The 17,500-nt window shown below is 41.1% G+C and overlaps 1 protein-coding gene across 23 annotated transcripts in view; it reads left to right on the top strand.

Moving 5' to 3' along the window:
* LOC124955238 (mediator of RNA polymerase II transcription subunit 15-like) overlaps positions 1-17,500 on the top strand; it is a 394,448-nt gene that overhangs the window by 308,582 nt on the left and 68,366 nt on the right. The window lies entirely within an intron of this gene.

Genomic DNA, 17,500 nt, shown 5'->3' with positions numbered 1-17,500 from the left:
AAAATAAAGAAAGAAAAATAATAAAATAAAATGAAAAAGAAAAAAGAGAAAAAGGCCGCCAATGTAGAGAGATTCATAAAGGCTTTAACGGGCAAGGCCCGTTTTCTCTATCTTTCTCCCTCCCTCCCACCCTCTCTCCCTCCCTCTGGTTGATTCTATTCTCGCTCGGTTGTGAATAGGCGAGGCAGATAATGGAATACTCCGATAATGGTCGTTCCGATAATCGAGATTCTAGCGTATTTCCCAACGGCAGGAAGGCGAGTTTCAGGGAACTCGCGTGCAAGCACGAACTCACGTGGACACCCTCTCGCGTTTTATACGACTCGTTAGGCGCCAGGGTGGCTGTTGTCGGTAGCGCGGAAGTCGCCGTATTCTCTTTCTCTTTACTCCTCCTCTCTCTCTCTCTCTCTCTCTTTTTTTTCCTTTTCAACCTATAGCTCTCCTATATTCGCGTACATATAACGCACGTTGTCGACAAGGCACCTACCACCTACCAACGTAGTTCTAATAGAAAAAGAAAAAAAGAGAGAGTGAGAGAGAGAGAGAGAGAGAGAGAGAGAGAGAGAGAAGGAGGTAACTTGTTGTAGAGAGGTCGCGCGACTCGTGAAACCGAGAGCTGCAAATTACATAGAGAAGGAGGAAGAGGAGGAAGTGGGTTGCGTGGGTGGTGGTCGGTGGCGTAATCGTTCTCGAACCGTAAGAACGTACTCGGTCGAAGATAATCGAACGGCGGGGAAAACGACGGCGGGCAGAGCGACGCCGGGCGTCGCGACGCTCAGCTGATGCCCTCCGCTTCCTGGCGGTCGCGCGAGCTGGTGCATTGCTCGGCTTATCGGGAAGAGGAGAAGGAGGTGAAGAAAAAGGTGGTGGTAGTTGGGTAGAGGTAGGTAGGAGGTAGGTAGGTAGGTTGGTGGGTGGTTAGGTAGGTGGATGGGTGGTTGGTTGGTTGGTTGGTTGGTTGGGTTGGTTGGTTGGATGGACAGACGCGCGAGGTCGAAGCAAAAGAGGGTGGTGGTGAATCGGCGATAGAAGCGAGGCAGAAGGGTAAGGGCGGCGGGCAATAGTCGGAGCGGCGCCGCGACTCCCGTGACGTCTGTCGGCGCGTCGGCCAATCAATAGCATCCCCATGGCAACCACAGATAACATCGGACACACACCGTGGCAAGCGAGCACGCCGCCTTTCGGCCACTCGGTACTTCCTTCCACCGATGCCCGACCGAAAGACCGACAGTCAACCGAACAGGGAGAAAGAATCAGAGAGCAAGAGAAAGAGAGAGTCAAAGAGAGAAAAGGACGTGACTCTTTCCAGCGGAAAGATTCCTTCTACCCTCTCGAAACCATCCAAACCGCGCGCACATCGACGACCTATATATATATATACATATATATATATATACATATACACCCTATACTTATTCTTACTCTACAAATTCACGTATACTCGCATAGCTTTTCGAGTCATCCACGTTCCAGCAGCCACCTAGTCTTCGAGGACATCCACTCCTTGCTCTTTCTCCTTTTCTCTCTCTCTCTCTCTCTCTCTCTCTCTCTCTCTCTCTTCTTTTCTCTCGATCGGTCGGTCGGTTCTCCGTCTCTTCGTCTTCGGTTTCTCACCCACTCTACTAACGTCTCGTCACCTCCGAACCCTTCTCCCTTCTCTCTTTTTCTCTTTTTCTTTCTCGCTCTCTCTCTCTCTCTCTCTCTCCATTTCTCGGTTCTCCCTTTCGGTTTCCTCTTTTAAATGAACTCCGACGTCACGTCCGACTAACCGGCGTATCACCCGACGACCTTTTTCCTTTCGAATCCACCTTCTTCTACGGACCCTTACCACGATCGCCAAGCTTTTTTCTTTCTTTTTTTTTCTTCTTCTCCTTTCTCTTTTTTTTTTTTTTCTTTTTTCAATTCCTTTTTCCTCTTTTATTTTCAATCCCCTTTTATACCTTTTTGTATCGGCCGTTCGAAAATCTGAACGATTCGAAATCTTTTCGTTTATCTGTTGTAACGCACGAACGGCGAGTAAATCTTCCGCGTCACGTGACCGACTCTTTTCCGGTTTTCTCGACGTTTCAGTTTTGCTGTTTCAGCGAATTTCCAGCTCTAGTAGCTCGTAAAGGATTAAATGCCTGCAATATAGTCTCTTCGGTCTATATATATATATATATATATATATATATATATATATATATATATATATATATATACTTGTGTGGATGTTAAGATACATGAATATATCCTGTTTACTGCAAATCTCTCTCTTTCTCTCTCTCTCTCTCTCTCTCTCTCTCTCTCTGTCTCTCTCTCTCTCTCTCTCTCTCTCTCTCTCTGTCTCTTTCTCTCCCTATTATTTCTATCGCAGCATATTTTGACGTCGCGCTTCCGTCCCAAGTCTCGAGAATAAATCGTATTTCCTGCACGCAAAACGTATGAGACCACGTTCGTTGAAAGGGTAGAAAGGTTATTCCAGAAGAACGATACTCTAACGTTATCCGTGAGTGGCGGCAAAGAAAAATCTAACCGAAAGTATTTTCTCTCTTCTTTTTCTTCTTCCTTTCCTTCTTCTTCTCTCTCTTTTCTCCTTCCCTTACTTCTAAATCCATGTCGTTGTCGACGTTATCGATATCGATAAAGTTTACTCGAGAGTGCATCGTCGTAGAGCTTCGCTATTTCCTCGTCGTGGAACATGAGAAAGAAGCCGATGAGTCGAAAGAAAAATAAGATTTCTATCGTTTCGTTTCAAACGTATCCTATAAGTTCCTATCGTGTAATATAAAAATTTTTATTACGTACGGATTAATGTTTATGTTAAATTATTTGAAAAGGAAAAAAAAGAAAAGATAAAAAAAAAGTCGATTTTTTAGAGGATTTGCCGTAACCTCTATACCGGCAATTTATCAATCGCGCTTAGATTAAGGCTTAGATTTAATTACTATCGATGTGAAACCGATATCCCTCCGATAGAAGGAGAAAGTTAGAAGATAAAACGGTGTTAAGGAGAAAGAGAGAGAGAGAGAGAGAGAAGGGAGGAAGAGAGTGTATATATCTATTGGATCGAAGGCAGGGAAGTGGCATTCTCGATCGAATAACAAATTCGTCTGAAGGAGTTGCCTGATTCCAAATCGATTAGATCACGATCTTCAAGACCATTCTTGAATTTACCTCTCGAGATTATTCCATTCGTGCATAAGAGTCCACGACTCGTGACGATGATTCCATCAACTCGTTGCACCCTCTCTTCGAGAAATACCACTGTAGTATTATCCATTTGTTTAATCGTACTATTATCAACTACATTTTCCTTAAAGTTTATCGAATCGTTCTCGAGGACTTATTCGATATTTTCCTCATAGTCTTAAGAAATGATTGTGACATCATGGATAATAAATCTAACGATCAAGTCTCCATCGTCAACATTTTCTTTTCTCGAGATAAAGAAAATCTCGATTTGTCGAGTAAAAAAAACTTGGGCGAGTATATCATTTGCCGATAAATATCCTTATAAAAAGTTATTGGGGAAAGAAAGAACGAGAAAAGTAATGGTTGATTCCTTTTGAAAAATCTTGGAATTCTGCGAAAGCCGTATTGTCACTGAATCGTCTCTTCCATATGTTCGTATTTCTAAGAAATCGTTGTAACGTATAGTAGCAGTAGCAGCAGCAGCAACAGCAGCAACAGCAATAGCAGTGGCTGCAGCTACTATACGTTACTAGTAATACTAGTAATAGTAATAGTAGTAGTAGTAGTAGTAGTAGTAGAGTAGTAGAAGTAGTAGGTGGCAGCGACAAGAACAGGTATGGGGGGTTAAAAGCGAGTAGCCGGTTCGTAAAGTGGTTTTCGTGTTTTCGTGCGAGGACAGTAAAGCGGGAAGCGTAGCGAAGTGGAGAGGAGGTGGGTGTGATTTAACGAGATGTTTTCGTGAATTGTGCCGGCGCGGTGGTAACTAATAATTCGATTTTACGAGCGGTCGCGTCGAGCTTTCTCCCTCCCTCCCTCCCTCCCTCCTTCCTTCTCTCTCTCTCTCTCTCTCTCTCTCTCTCTCTCCTTCTCAACCCTCTCAAGCGAAGCAGATATTTCTCTCATTCTCTCTATCTCTGTCTAGCTCGACTCTGTCTCCCTTGCAGCGACAGCCAGTCGGAAAGCGTCGCGGCGCCGTTCGGACTGGAGCCCCATTCCCACGCTGTGCGTTGCTGTTTCCTAGCACAGGCAAGCTTTTCCTCTCCTAGCTTCCTCTGAGCTTTCGTGCCGACCGATCAGCTGGTAGAGAACGTCAAAAGTACAGAGTGCCTGGACGTCGTCCAACCAGGTTACTGCCACCACCACCACCACAACCACCACCACCACCACCATCACCGTCACCATCACCATTACCATCTACTGCTTCTGCGTTTTCGACCTACGGCAACGCCACCAACTCCACTTCCACCTACTACTGCTGTTACCACTACTAACTTCAAACCTACTCCTCCTCTTTATTCTACGTTTTCTCTCTCTCTCTCTCTCTCTCTCTCTCTCTCTTTCTCTCTCCGACATCGTTCCATCGTGGAGTTACAACGCGCTCGTAAACTCCTGACCCGTCGATTCGAAAGTCGGTCGTTTCCGACGACAGTGACACGATAAATAAATTTTGTCTCTGAGTTTACTCTTCTGAACCTGATGCTCACCCTTCCTTTTCTAAGGATAAAAAAGAAAAAAGAAAGTGAGAGAGAGAGAGAGAGAGAGAGAGAGAGAGGCGGAAAAATATAAAATGTCAACTTCCTTCTTTTCGAAAGAACCTATTTGAATTTCCGTACGATGGTATTTCCTCTCCTCGCATTTCTTTTTTCTTTTTTTCTTTTTTCTTTTCTTTTTTATTGTACTCCACTCTTGTTTTTCATTATTCACGTTAAAACGAAAATATTAAGAAACATTTACTACTTCCCAAGGGATAATAATTGTTACGATTTAAAAGAGGAATCGTTCTTTGGTTCGACGTTTCGAAACACCATATGGTTTAAAAGTTTTCCAGGTTTCATCCGTTATCCATTCGGGTCTGGCATTTTACAACAAGCTTATACGAAGGAAACAGAAGGAAAAAGGAAAAAGAATGATCGGTAGGAAAAAGGTGTGTGCAAGGAGTAAGGAGAAAGAGGACTAGCGAAGAAAGAATGAGAGAAAGAGTGAGAGATAGAGATAGATAGATAGATAGATAGAGAGAGAGAGAGAGAGAGAGAGAGAGAGAGAGAAGCATCTTATCTCTCGCGTCGAAAGTCGTTCGGAGGTAAACCTCCTTGGTAGAATTCCAGAATAAACAAAAATGGAGGCTCAGCCTGCTTTATATCCCGGCGAAAGTCTGACGGGAAAAAGAATCCAAGAAACGTGAACAAGCTCGTAAATCAAATGTGTCTGCACTCGGTATACGAGAGTCGAATCCGTAAACCTTACGCCCCTTTAATCCCGCATCCATTATTGGTATGTCACGAATAAGAGGGTTCCTCTCCATCACCATCGCCATCGTCTTCTCGCAGCCGGATAAAGGGGTGCTCTCTACTACGGGGTTGAGCTCTCTCGTGGGCTTGAGTTGCACGTTGAGGGGGTGTTTTCTCTCCTTCCTTCCTTCGCGGTCATGCATTATTTCCCTGGCGTGGCACGCGATGTAGATGGCTACGAGCATTCCAAACGTTTGATTGAAAATTTCTTCAGACTCTGGAATGGTATGTGCGATGAGCTTCGCCCCTGGTACGCCGGGACCGACGCTTTTATTCGCGAAAAGCTTGAAATCGCGAGAAAGAGCGAGAGCGAGAGCAAGAGCAAGAGAGAGAGAGAGAGAGAGAGAGAGAGAGAGAGAGAGAGAAAGAAGAAGAAGGAAGAAAAAGAGAAGGACGAGAAGGATAAAGAAAATGACTAGCATCTCTGGCGTCATCCATTTCAACGTGGCTCATGTCCTTCTTTTACCACAGGAATCTTGGAATCTTTTTAAATGATAAGTCACAACGAGTATGAGAATAATTCTTCGAGACCGGTAAAGTAAAATCGTCCGATGATTTCTATTCTCTCGGCGTACTTTCCTTCCTCCGTACTTTTCTATTCTTTTTTTTTTCTTTTCTTTTCTTTTTTCTTCTTCTTCTTTTTTCCTTTCTCTTCTATTTTACTTCCACTTGGATTCGTTCGTAGCAAGCAAGCAAGGAAGCAAGCAAGCAAGCAAGCAAGTAAGCGAGGAAGCGAGGAAGCAAGACTTTTGCTCATCGACGAGAGAACGAAGACGACGAGAGTTAGCCTCTTGGTCTCTTTCCGCGAAACTTAACTCAAAGAGTTGTACGAAAAGTTTGAGACGTTAAAAAGGAGAAAGAAAAAACGAGAGACAGATGGAGCAAGAGAGAGAGAAAAAAAAGAGAGAGAGAGAAAGAGAGAGAATAAGTAAGGAGTTAGGGTAGTCCGGTGTTGGTAACGCTTCTAACAGTATGATGTAGAGCAACTGCAGAAATTACTGGCAATTACAGGGACGATTTATTAACTTTGAAAAGTGGCTATCTCGTAGTGCAGGCTAGCGAAACGAGGCGAACGAATAACCGAGGTTTTGCTCTTTCTCTCTCTCTCTCTCTCTCTCTCTCTATCTCTCTCTTTCTCTCTCTCTCTCTCTCTTCAAGAGTACGCGTCGAAATATTGTAATGAATGCGAAATAACGAGCTACCAACGAGAAACGAGGAGAGGAGAGAAGAAGGAGGAGGGAGGAGAGAGGAGGAGGAGTTGGAGGAGGAGAAGTAGGAGGAACAGGAGGAGGAGATATCGTCTGCAATTACGCGAATTAAAAAATTAACCGACGCTTTAGCAGTTACCCAGAATCCATAACAGCGATAAATCGTCCTACCACGGATTTTCGTGTCATTATAATATTAATTATTATCGCTCGGAGTACCGTGAAAGTTGTAACGCAAATATTAATTAATTAAACTGTTCCAAGTAACGTTCTCGCTCTTTGTACTAGGACAAATTACGAGCATGAAATTTAACAGCTGTTCTCTCTCTCTCTTTCTTTCTCTCTCGTTTATTCTCTTTCTCGGACAAGATTTTCGAGAACAAGAAAAAAATGAAAGATAGCAAAAAAAAAAAAAAAAAAAAAAAAAAAAAGAAAATAAGTGATGTGGTTTAACGAATAAAATTCAAATAATTAGAATCCATGAATGTATGTACATATATATATATATATATATATAGGTGTGTGTGTGTGTGTTAACTAACCCCCTTCCAGTCTCACCGTCGTATTAGCCACGTTTTTCATCAACAAAGGCATAATTAGTAACCGATAACGAAGGGTCTGTACCTAACCCTAGCTAACCCTCGTCTGTGCGATATGAGCCGACGAAAAAATTCATTAATTAATTAATTTACGAGACATTTTAGGCAGTTGCTGCCAGTGCGTTTAATCATTATGATGTATATTAGTAACGGCGTGGAACGGAATAATACCGATGATGATCGTGGAACAGTCGATCACGATGGGCGCGGGCGTTAATGGAAAATGAAATTGTGGTTTGAGAGTATTAGTAAGAGAATTTGGATTATCCGACGCTTAATGGAAACTCTATTAACGACGGCATATTGTTTTCACCGAGGAACCGAATCGACGGAAAAGGATCGCTTGATCTTTCAAAAGTTAAAATACTCGTTGAATCGTTAGATACTCATACTCCATCGGTAACTCGATTCTTACGACGATCGGGATGATTCAAACGGGTCTTGATTAATTCCAAAAGAAAATTATCGAACTTTGATTAGGGAATCCTAAAAGTGTTGGATTCCTTGGTGATGGGAAGGGAAGGGGGGAGCGGGCAAAATCCTTCCAAGAAATGTGAACCGAGAATCGAGAAATAGTAAGAGACGGATATAGAGACAAAAGTTCGAATATAGTTTTCGACTCGTTGAACTAAAGTTCTACGAAGAAACTTGAGCCTTGGCGCTTATATCCGCGTTTAAAATGGTTAATTGCGACGTTACGATCTAGGAAGGACGCGTCGCATTTTCTCGAAGGCTTTAAATGTCATTTCGATCGATCGATCGGTCGGTCGTTAATCATTCGATTTAGAAGAGATCCGTCAGCTAGCGACTCGATATCGGCGGCTGGCACGATTGGTTCGCTGTCGACGAGATCAAAACTCCCTTCGGATGGAAAATTTTTACCCCTGTCTTGCGCAAACGAATCTATGGACGAAAAAAGGGTTCTAAAAAGAAGAGAAAGAGAGGAAGAAAGAGAAAGAGAGAGAGAAGCTGGGTAGGTGGTGGGGAGGGGGGGGGGGAAGTGGATGAAGAGGGGTGTTGGCAAAAAAAAAAGAGAAAGAGAGAAGAAAAAATAAGGAGGAAAAAAAGAAACACAGGAGAGAAAAAAAACGAAAAAGAAAGAAAGAAAATAAGATCGGGCAAGTGGGAGAGGAAGAGAGAAAGAGAAAGAGGAGGTTGATTGATGCTAGTGAAAAGTTAAACCCGGTTTTAAATCCGTTTAACAGAAAATTAATGTTTCGCTGGTTGGCCCCGATAACTCGACATAATACCGAGAGCTCTTTGCTAAAGCAATTTCTCTGTAGAAAACTTCCTTTCTCTCGGTACGGTACCAGCTGCATTTGGTACCGTACCAGTTGCGTGTTACTTTTGACACGACGCTTTCGTTATTCGTAGCAAGTAACACGTGCCTCCAAAATATCGTCTCGATCGTACGATCGTAGTATATTTCACTGTACTACGGTAAACAAGTTCTACTTTTTGAAAAGATGGAAAACTGACTCTCTTTCTTTTTCTCTCGCAGTATTCTTCCTTCTTTCTATCTTTCCTTTTTGAAAAACGATTCTTTAAAAGCCCTCGCTATGTTCTGTCGTCCCTTTTTACTCCAAGAAAATCGATGTCGAACAACGTGTTTTCGTTCTCCCCGTTATTTGCGTTATAAAACACTTGAAATGTACCCGCTTACGAGCTTTTTTCCGAGTAGAATATCTCCTCTCATAAGAATGTTTTTTTCCCTGTCCCATTCCTCAGCCCATTCTCTATCACTAACTATCTCCATTCACTCTCCTCCTACTCTTCCTCCTCCTCCTCCTCCTACCCGCGGGAATATCTCCTCTGATGTTAATTAATCTTCTAGCGACATAATCGCGTCGGACTAATTTTTCCCGATATTTTTCGAGTCGATCACTCGAAAAAGAACCTGTCTTTTTCTCCTGTCGTAATTTTATCGATGAAAAACTTAATCTTCCATATATATATATATATATATATATATATATATATATATATATATTATAATTATTCATGTATAAATAGTAGAATATATCTATGAGTTTGGAAAGAGCTGCATGTCCTCATAGATTTCGTGAGTCAGGATAATATACAGATAATTCCATTAGGAGCGACTTGTGACATAGTTATCGCTGTAAGAAATATGTAAGCTCGTCTTCGCCGACTATATTTCTTGTCTACGAAGATGAATATAGTATCATAATCGTGATGTTACTTGGCTTAAATTATCAAGCTTTATCGTAGGGTTAAGTAATAAGATATATATATATGTGTGTGTGTGTCTGCATATATATATATATTATATATGTATAAATAGTTACAACATAGTATACATGTAATTATCTTCGAACGTAACGCTCGTAAATCATCATGTAGAAAAGGTGAATTTGTTTTATTATATCCATCATTCTCTTTAACTTTTCTGAACATCTTGAAGGAACTTTTGACGATTGGAACGATTGCACGCTATACTTTAATGGGTACCTTAATACATACCTTATAGTCGTAAAACATTTCTTTTCATAAAATATATTTTCATCCAATTTTTTTCAAGTACCTTATAATAACTTTCTCGGTCATTAAAAGACGTAGCTAATAATGCTAATAATAATAATGATAATAAAAATAATAATAATAATAGTAATAACAACGACAACAATAATTACAATAATAATTATAACAATAATAATAATAATAATAATAAATAATAAATAATAACAATGATAATGATAATGATAATAATAAAAAAGGATCGTGTTTTAACGAAATCGTATATAATTATAAAATCGTCAACAATGTCCCGATTCATCAGTTGTCCCGATGTCTTTTAGTTACCAACCAAATCCAGACCAAGAATCCATTAAAGTGTAACGATGGCACCATCTCAACGTCATTACAAACTTCACTCGACTACTTCGTAATGGTTACATCGGCCACTAGACAAATTCTCAGACGCGTAACGACCGACTCGATGAGGCAATCCACTTCGAACTCTGAAACTTGTCCTCTTCTAGTGCTGTTATATCGACGGAAGTCTTAATTCCTATCTATGACTGGTACGTCCAGATTATTCGAAGGTCTATGTTAAATACTTAATATACTGTGATCTAAACGAATCGAAAGCTTGAACGAATTATTCTCTTCTCATGGCGAGGCACGATATGTAAATAAATAAACAAAAAAAAAAAAAAACTGTCTCCTTGGCATATCATTACTGTAGCTTTCATGCTATTTAAAGAATTCTCTCGTTGACCTCGAACGAGAATAATAGAAGATACGATAAGAGACGACGAGTATGAGAAGAAGGAGAAGGATGAAAGAAAAGGAAAAGGAAAAGAGAAAGAAGAAGAAGAAAACGAAAGAAAGAAAAGGATAGAGAGCGAGAGAGAGAGACAGAGATATCCTATCTTCAATCGCAATCGATAGTAGTGTAACCCGCCCTAAAGTCCCTGGCCTTCGGTACAATATTTAAATGTCAGGCACATAACACGCGTTCGCCACCTCCATAAGGATAAAAGGGTGGTAGGCAAGGGAGTTCGTCGTGTTAGCTTCTTGGGTATATATATATATATATATACCCTAACATTTCTCACCCTTGTATTCGAAGTTTCGAGCGAACGACCCTTTCTCTTTCTTATGCTTGCACGCGCTGGTTCACGCGCACATGTGATAGCACACGCGAGCGTACCATCAGAATGTACACGCATTTTCATAGAGTAACACAGACGTATACATTGAAACGTTATTAAACTCGAAGGCCTTTGCCTTCCTAACCTTGCGAATGAGCATATAAGACTTTCTCTCTCTCTCTCTCTCTCTCTCTCTCTCTCTCTTTTTCTTTCGCTCTTGCTCTAGCTCTTGCTCTAACTCTTAAGTATTGCTAACACTTCTCTAGGAAGTCTACGTCGTTGTCGTTGTCATAGTCGCGTAGTCGTAGTCGTAGTCGTAGTTGTTGTCGTTGTCGTTGTATAGACGACGCCGTCTCCGGTCATTTTACGTATTCTACGAGAATATAGAAACTCGTGGAGCTAAGGGAGCAGCCTTCGCAAACGGGTAAGACCCACAATTTTCCTTCGGCTGGCTGCCCTGGGTGTCCCTTTTGTAAGGGACTCGTCGACTATGCGGGAAACGCATCGCGTTAAGATCTTTACCGAGCAAACGTTATTAATCCGGGAACGCTTACTTTTCCAACTGAATAGCTTCCTTTCCTATGTTACTCGCTCGAGGAAAAGGCAAAAGAGTAGAAGGAGGAATACGATGAAGATAGAAAGCGATGGAACGAGTTGAGAGAAAAGGCTTCTATCAGGCCATGAGTAGAAAATCTCTCTCTCTCTCTCTCTCTCTCTCTCTCTATCTTTGATTGTATGTGTATATATATACCTGTATGCGAGATAGAGAAAAAGAAAGAGAGGGAAACAGGTCAAAAGGCGAACGGTAGAAAATTCAATCGGATAAATAGGTAGGTGTAAGAGAGTAAAAGTAAGAAAAGTTTTTGGACTTTCAGCGAAAATGAAAGAGAAAGAGAGAGAGAGAGAGAGAGAGAGAGAGAGAGAGAGAGAGAAAGAGAACGAAAGAGAGAAAAGAAAAAAAAAGGTAGTGAGCGTTAAGCTCACGCGGAAACGACGGAGCAACGGCGGTGTTGCGGCCATTACGTATTCCCTAGGAGTCAAGCTGCTTTTTCGCGAGAAAGGACCAAACCCAATTTTCCTCGAGTGCGCGTCCATCCCTCTCTTTCCCTTTGTGTCGTCGCGCGAGAAACCTTCCCGTTAAGATCTTTTTATGGAGCGCGAACGATATTAATCTGAGAATGGTGAGACCATATCTCGGATCTAGACGTAGAATAAAAGCTCCCCCTTGGTTTTCTTTTTCATTCGAAAAAGAAAACTATATGTCGAGCTGCAAACTCTGTATATACATATTTACTTACTATATATATATATATATATATATATATATACATATATATAATTCCTTTCTCAACGCGCTAAAGCGTTTTTATGAGTTTTTTTTTTCCTCTGTTTTCTTTCTTTTTCTTTCTTTCTTTTTTTTTTTTTTATTTTTATTTCTTTTCTTCTTTTACGTCTTCTTTCACCATCTTTCGTTTTCATTCGATACCATCGAATTCGTTTTTGCTTCGGAAACAATTTTTCAACTTTTCAAATCGAATATTCCTTTTTCTTTTTTTCCTTCTTCTTTTTTTTTCTTTTTTTTTTTCTTTTTCTTTCATTCCTTCTTTTTTCACCGCTCGATATTCCATCCATACGTGGCAGACCAAGGGAAAGAAAATAAACGAGCTTAGCGAGCTTCCGTTTAAGTAGGTAGATAGGCAGAAAGTTTATGGCTAATTTTGTCTAATTTATGGTAAGCCGTAGTCGCGGTTACGATTGAATAGGATCTTGTCACGCATTCGCTTCGACGATATTCCAACACTCTGTCTCTCTCTCTCTTTCTCTATTCCACCCACAACCATCCACCCCCTTTGTACAGAACGACCGATTAAAGGGAAAGAGAGTCCACCCAACGTGCTCACGTTCAGAATTTAGGGTTAACGAAATTCGCTTTTCGACCTCGCTTTTACGATCGTCTCTTCGTAAACTTGGAAATAGTCTTAGTGCGAGGGCCGACCTCTACGTTCCTTACCTTAATAGGATTATTAATTTGCATTTTGAAAGAGAAGGTAGAAAATCGTTTGGCAAAGTCAACGTTTTCCAAGTCGTCGAGTTCCTTGGAGTGTGTAAAAAAAAAAAAAAAAAAAAAAAAAGAAAAAAAAAGGAAAGAAAAGAAAAGAAAGGAAAAGCAAACTAGAAAAGAAAAAACAAGAGATAAAAAACAAAAAAGGAAGAAGAAGAAGAAAAAGAAGAACGCTGCGACGCTTAAAACCTCTCTGTGAACCAACGTAAGAGAGATTCATCCATCTTCGTGTGAAAAACTTGCACCACCGATGTATCGTACAACATGTCGTCGCGGGTTTCCTATTAAAAAGAAAAGAAAAAAACAGAAGAAGAGTAGTAGTGGCAGTAGTAGTAGTAGTAGTAGGGCAGAAGGAGGGGGAGGAAGAGGAGGAAAAAAAAAAGAATAAGAAGAAGAAAAAGGAGAGGGGAGAAAAAAAAAAGAAAAGAAAAGAAAAGAAAAGAAAAGAAAAAGGAAAGGCCAGGCCGAAGGAAGGACGAAGTGGCGTGTCTCGTAGATAGAGAGAACCGTAAAAACCCGTTTCGAAGATAAGAGTCGTTCGAGAAGAAAACTTTTCTTTTTCATTACCCCGCTCGCGTATATCTCCGGAGTTTTACGTCGTTGGAAAAACAACTTTTACATTTTAAGAAGTAGGTACGGTACGACGGTACGTTCGAAATTGTACCGCTCCAAGCATTTAACCGCTTTAAACGCAAAGAGGAAACCCGTAGCTGCTGCTGCTGCTGCTGCTGCTGCTGCTGATGCTGATGCTGGTACTGCTACTGCTGCTGCTGCTACTGCTGCTGCTGCTACTGCTGCTGCTTTTCTTCTCGTTCGCGAAAATGACAAATTCATTCGAAAGGCTCCATAAACGTTTTCCCTCTGCGCCTATTCAGAGTGAGTAAGTGAGTGAATGAGAGAGTGAAAGAGAGAGAGAGAGAGAGAGAAAAAGGAGAAGCGTAACATAGCGTACCCGAAGTACTCGTAATTTATTAAAAATGTCGTAGAGACGCGAAATTCGAAACTCGAACGAGGCTGACTTCTATCCTACCACCTTTTCTCCCATCTCCTCTCTTCTCCTACATTCTATCGTAGTCGTCGTTTTCTTCCCGTTCTCTCTCCTCTCTCTCTCTCGTCCTCTCCGATCCCCTCTATACCCTCCCCCCCCCCCTCGGTCCCTGATCTCTCTTCCTCCTCATCTCCGTTTAACTCGTTTTCTTCTCGGTATCTCGCGAAGTTCTACAATTTTCAAGGGTTCCTTGCGACGAGCGTACGAGAGAGAAAGGACAGAGAGAGAGAGAGAGAGAAAGAGAGAGAGAGAGTAAGAACACTATAATATAAGCGGGGTGACTCGCTTACTACTCAGCTTTGCCATTTACACTCGTTTCTTCGTATGCAGTCGGCGCGTAAAACGATCGGGGATCGTACGAGGCAAAGCGAAGAAGGAGCCGAACTAGTAAGGATAGAGAAAAGGGGTGTGGGATGGTGATAAAGGAGAAGAAATGGAGATCGTAGAGAAGAGAAGACGAGAAAGGAAAGAGCAAGAGAGAGAGAGAGAGAGACAGAGAGGCAGAGAACTTGCTTGTATAAGGATCTAAAAAGACGAAGAGGACGAAAGGAGGAGGAGAAGAAGAAGAAGAAGAAGAAGAAGAAGGAGAAAAGGAGAAGACGACAACGACGACGACGACGACGACGAAACGACTCCCCTGGGTGTTTCCCAATCAGCCAGACTCTAGAAACTCAACCGTGAGCAACGCCAACCACTATCGTCTAAAATGCGTTCTCCTCTTTTTTCTCCCCGCGTATATTTTCTACGTTTTCTATCCTCTTCTCTACGTGAGTGCTAACTCGCTAATGTGCGCGCGCGGGTGCGCTCTGAGAGAAAGAAAGAGAGAAAGAGAAAGAGAAAGAGAGAGAGAGACAAACGTGTGTAGGAGTACGCTATAAACTTTATATATATATATATATATAGATACATGTATACTACATCTACCTAGCAAGAAACAGTATCGTACCTACCTACCTACCTACCTACCCACCTACCTACCCACCTACCCACCTACCTACCTACCTACCTACCTACCTACCTACCTACCTACCTACCTACCTACTAACTCGCATACAAACGTGCCTCGCCCTTCTCGGACTCCATTAGTAATCTTTATGTGATCTGTTAACGCTTCGTACTAAGGCAAAAGGTCCTTCGAGGCTTTTTCTATCTCCAATGTCCGTCGTTTACACTTCCGAACGATCCTATCTCCAAAGTTTACCTTCGTGCTCGATATAAACGCGAAATGCTTTTGCAATTGTCTTCGACCTTTTCTAAATGGTTCGAACGATTAGAAGAAAATGGAAAGGGAGAGTGAGAGAGAGAGAGAGAGAGAGATCTCGTTTCTAGTCTCTCTATCTCTCTTTCTCTCTTCAATTTTTTCTCTTTGATCCTATTACTCGATATGGTATTTTTTTTTTAAATAGAATAAAGGCGATAGGTATGAAATATTTTTTTTAGAAGGTCGTAATGATATATATACATATTCCAATAAATTTAGTTTAATTTTTATAAAAAAAAAAAAAAAAAAAAAAAAAAAAAAAAAAAAAAGAAGAACTCTCGTAGGCTTTTTTTCTTCTTCTTTTCTCTTTTCTTTTTTTTTTACAAAGGAAAAGGAAAAAAATATCTTGAAAAGAGATAAAATACATTTTTCCATCGTTGAAACTAATATGGAATATAAATGGAATAAAAATTTAATAAAAGTATACGCTATTATTGTCACGAACTTTTATAAAAAGTTATTGTTACCAAATTTTCAAATATACCATATATCAATGAGCCCATTCCGTATTTGTCGCTTTTACGATACTATTACTTATTTACGATTAAAAACAGACGCAGTTAATTTACATATTCTTTTATTTTTTTCTGTTACAGGTAAGCAAAAAAGAATAACAGTAACAACAACAACAACAACAACGGTAACAGTAACAGTAACTACATACGCATACTGTATCGTGTAGTTAATTGAAGATCGAAGAGAGATCCCTTCCAACAATATGGTAGTAGATCGTTGATCGTTCAGGTAACAAAGCATCGTCCGATGAAAGCTGCACTCTGGTAAATGCAAAGTGAGAGTCAGAGAGAGAGAAAGAGAGAAAGAGAGAGAGAGAGAGAGAGAGAAAGAGAAAGAGAAAGAGAAAGAGAGAGAGAGAGAGTAATGTGAGTTACAAACTCTCCTTCGCGTTGTAACAGCCACTGAAAAGTTTCATCACTCGTGCTTTGTCACAGTATCACAGCCTTTGTGTCTAAACGAGGTTCTTCGTATCGAATTCACCGAGTACCATTACTCTCTCTTTCTCTCTTCCTTTCCCCCACCCCTCTCTCTCTCTCTCTCTCTCTCTCTCTCTCTCTCTCTCTCTCTTTCTCCATCTCTTTTTTTTTTGAGCGAGCAAGCGCGTAATTCGAAACACTTCTAATTCGGTCAGAACTTTAACTTCTTAACGTTCTCTTTCGTATTACTAAATCTCTGTCAACGAATTAACATCGATATTAATCCAACCAACTGTTTGGATTAAATGCCTACGTGAAAGTACGTTAAATATAAATTACTTACCTTCCACGTGTACGTATCTCGAACGAAGATTCTATTAAAATGACGTGAACCGAAAGGGAAGAAAAATGAATGATAGAAAGAAAGAAAAAGAGAGAGAGAGAGAGAGAGAGAGAGAGAGAGAGAGAGAGAGAGGTAAAGAGGAGACGAGTGCCTATAAACAAGCGTACAGCACGAAGGTACACAAAGGACTGACTGAATGATTCCTTTTTCTTGAGATCTCGGTCGGTTAATGTTTATTTACTTTAGAAGACTCTCTTATCCCTTGGCTCTCTGTAACGATCGCTCGCGTAAACACTCGGCACAGTTAACGCGTAAATTTTCGTATCTACCTGAAAAATAAAACTTCGATAAACATTATCTCCGTTCGAACGAAAGTTATCTCTTGTATTTAATAATGAAAAAAAAAAAAAAGAAAAAAGAAAAAGAAAGAAAAGAGAGAGAGAGAGAGAGAGAGAGAAAAAGTGTTGGGAATAATCTTCAGGGTAATATAATCTAACACAATTTTATTCGTTCTAATCGTGAAAACGGACGTGGAGTTTTGAATGAGAAGGTAACCACGAACCAACAACCCCCGTATCTATTATATATCTCGCGTGCGTTGGGATTTCGAAATATCACAAATAGCCTCCCAAACTCCTCCCCCTCATCCCTATCCACTCATAAGTATGTTCATACGTAGGCACGTAGGTACGTATATATATTTACGTGTATATAAGTGATATGTACATGTGTGTGTGTGCGCGCGCGCGCGCGTGTGTGTATGTGTGTGTGTTGTGTCTTTGTATCGTTGGAATCCACCATTCATTTGAAACGTAGCGAGACAGAGAGGAGACGTGCCGTTGCGCTGTCGCCGTCATAGACGCCACCACTACCACCCTCATCACCACCACCACCACCACCACCACCACCACCACCACCACCACCACCACCACTACTACTACCAGCACCGCCGTCGCCGCCGCAGGCGT

This window comes from Vespa velutina, chromosome 1 (assembly GCF_912470025.1).
Source record: "Vespa velutina chromosome 1, iVesVel2.1, whole genome shotgun sequence".
In the NCBI taxonomy this organism is placed as follows: Eukaryota; Metazoa; Arthropoda; class Insecta; order Hymenoptera; family Vespidae; genus Vespa; species Vespa velutina.
Note: the sequence above shows the minus strand (reverse complement) of the source record. Positions and strands in the feature narration are given on the sequence as shown.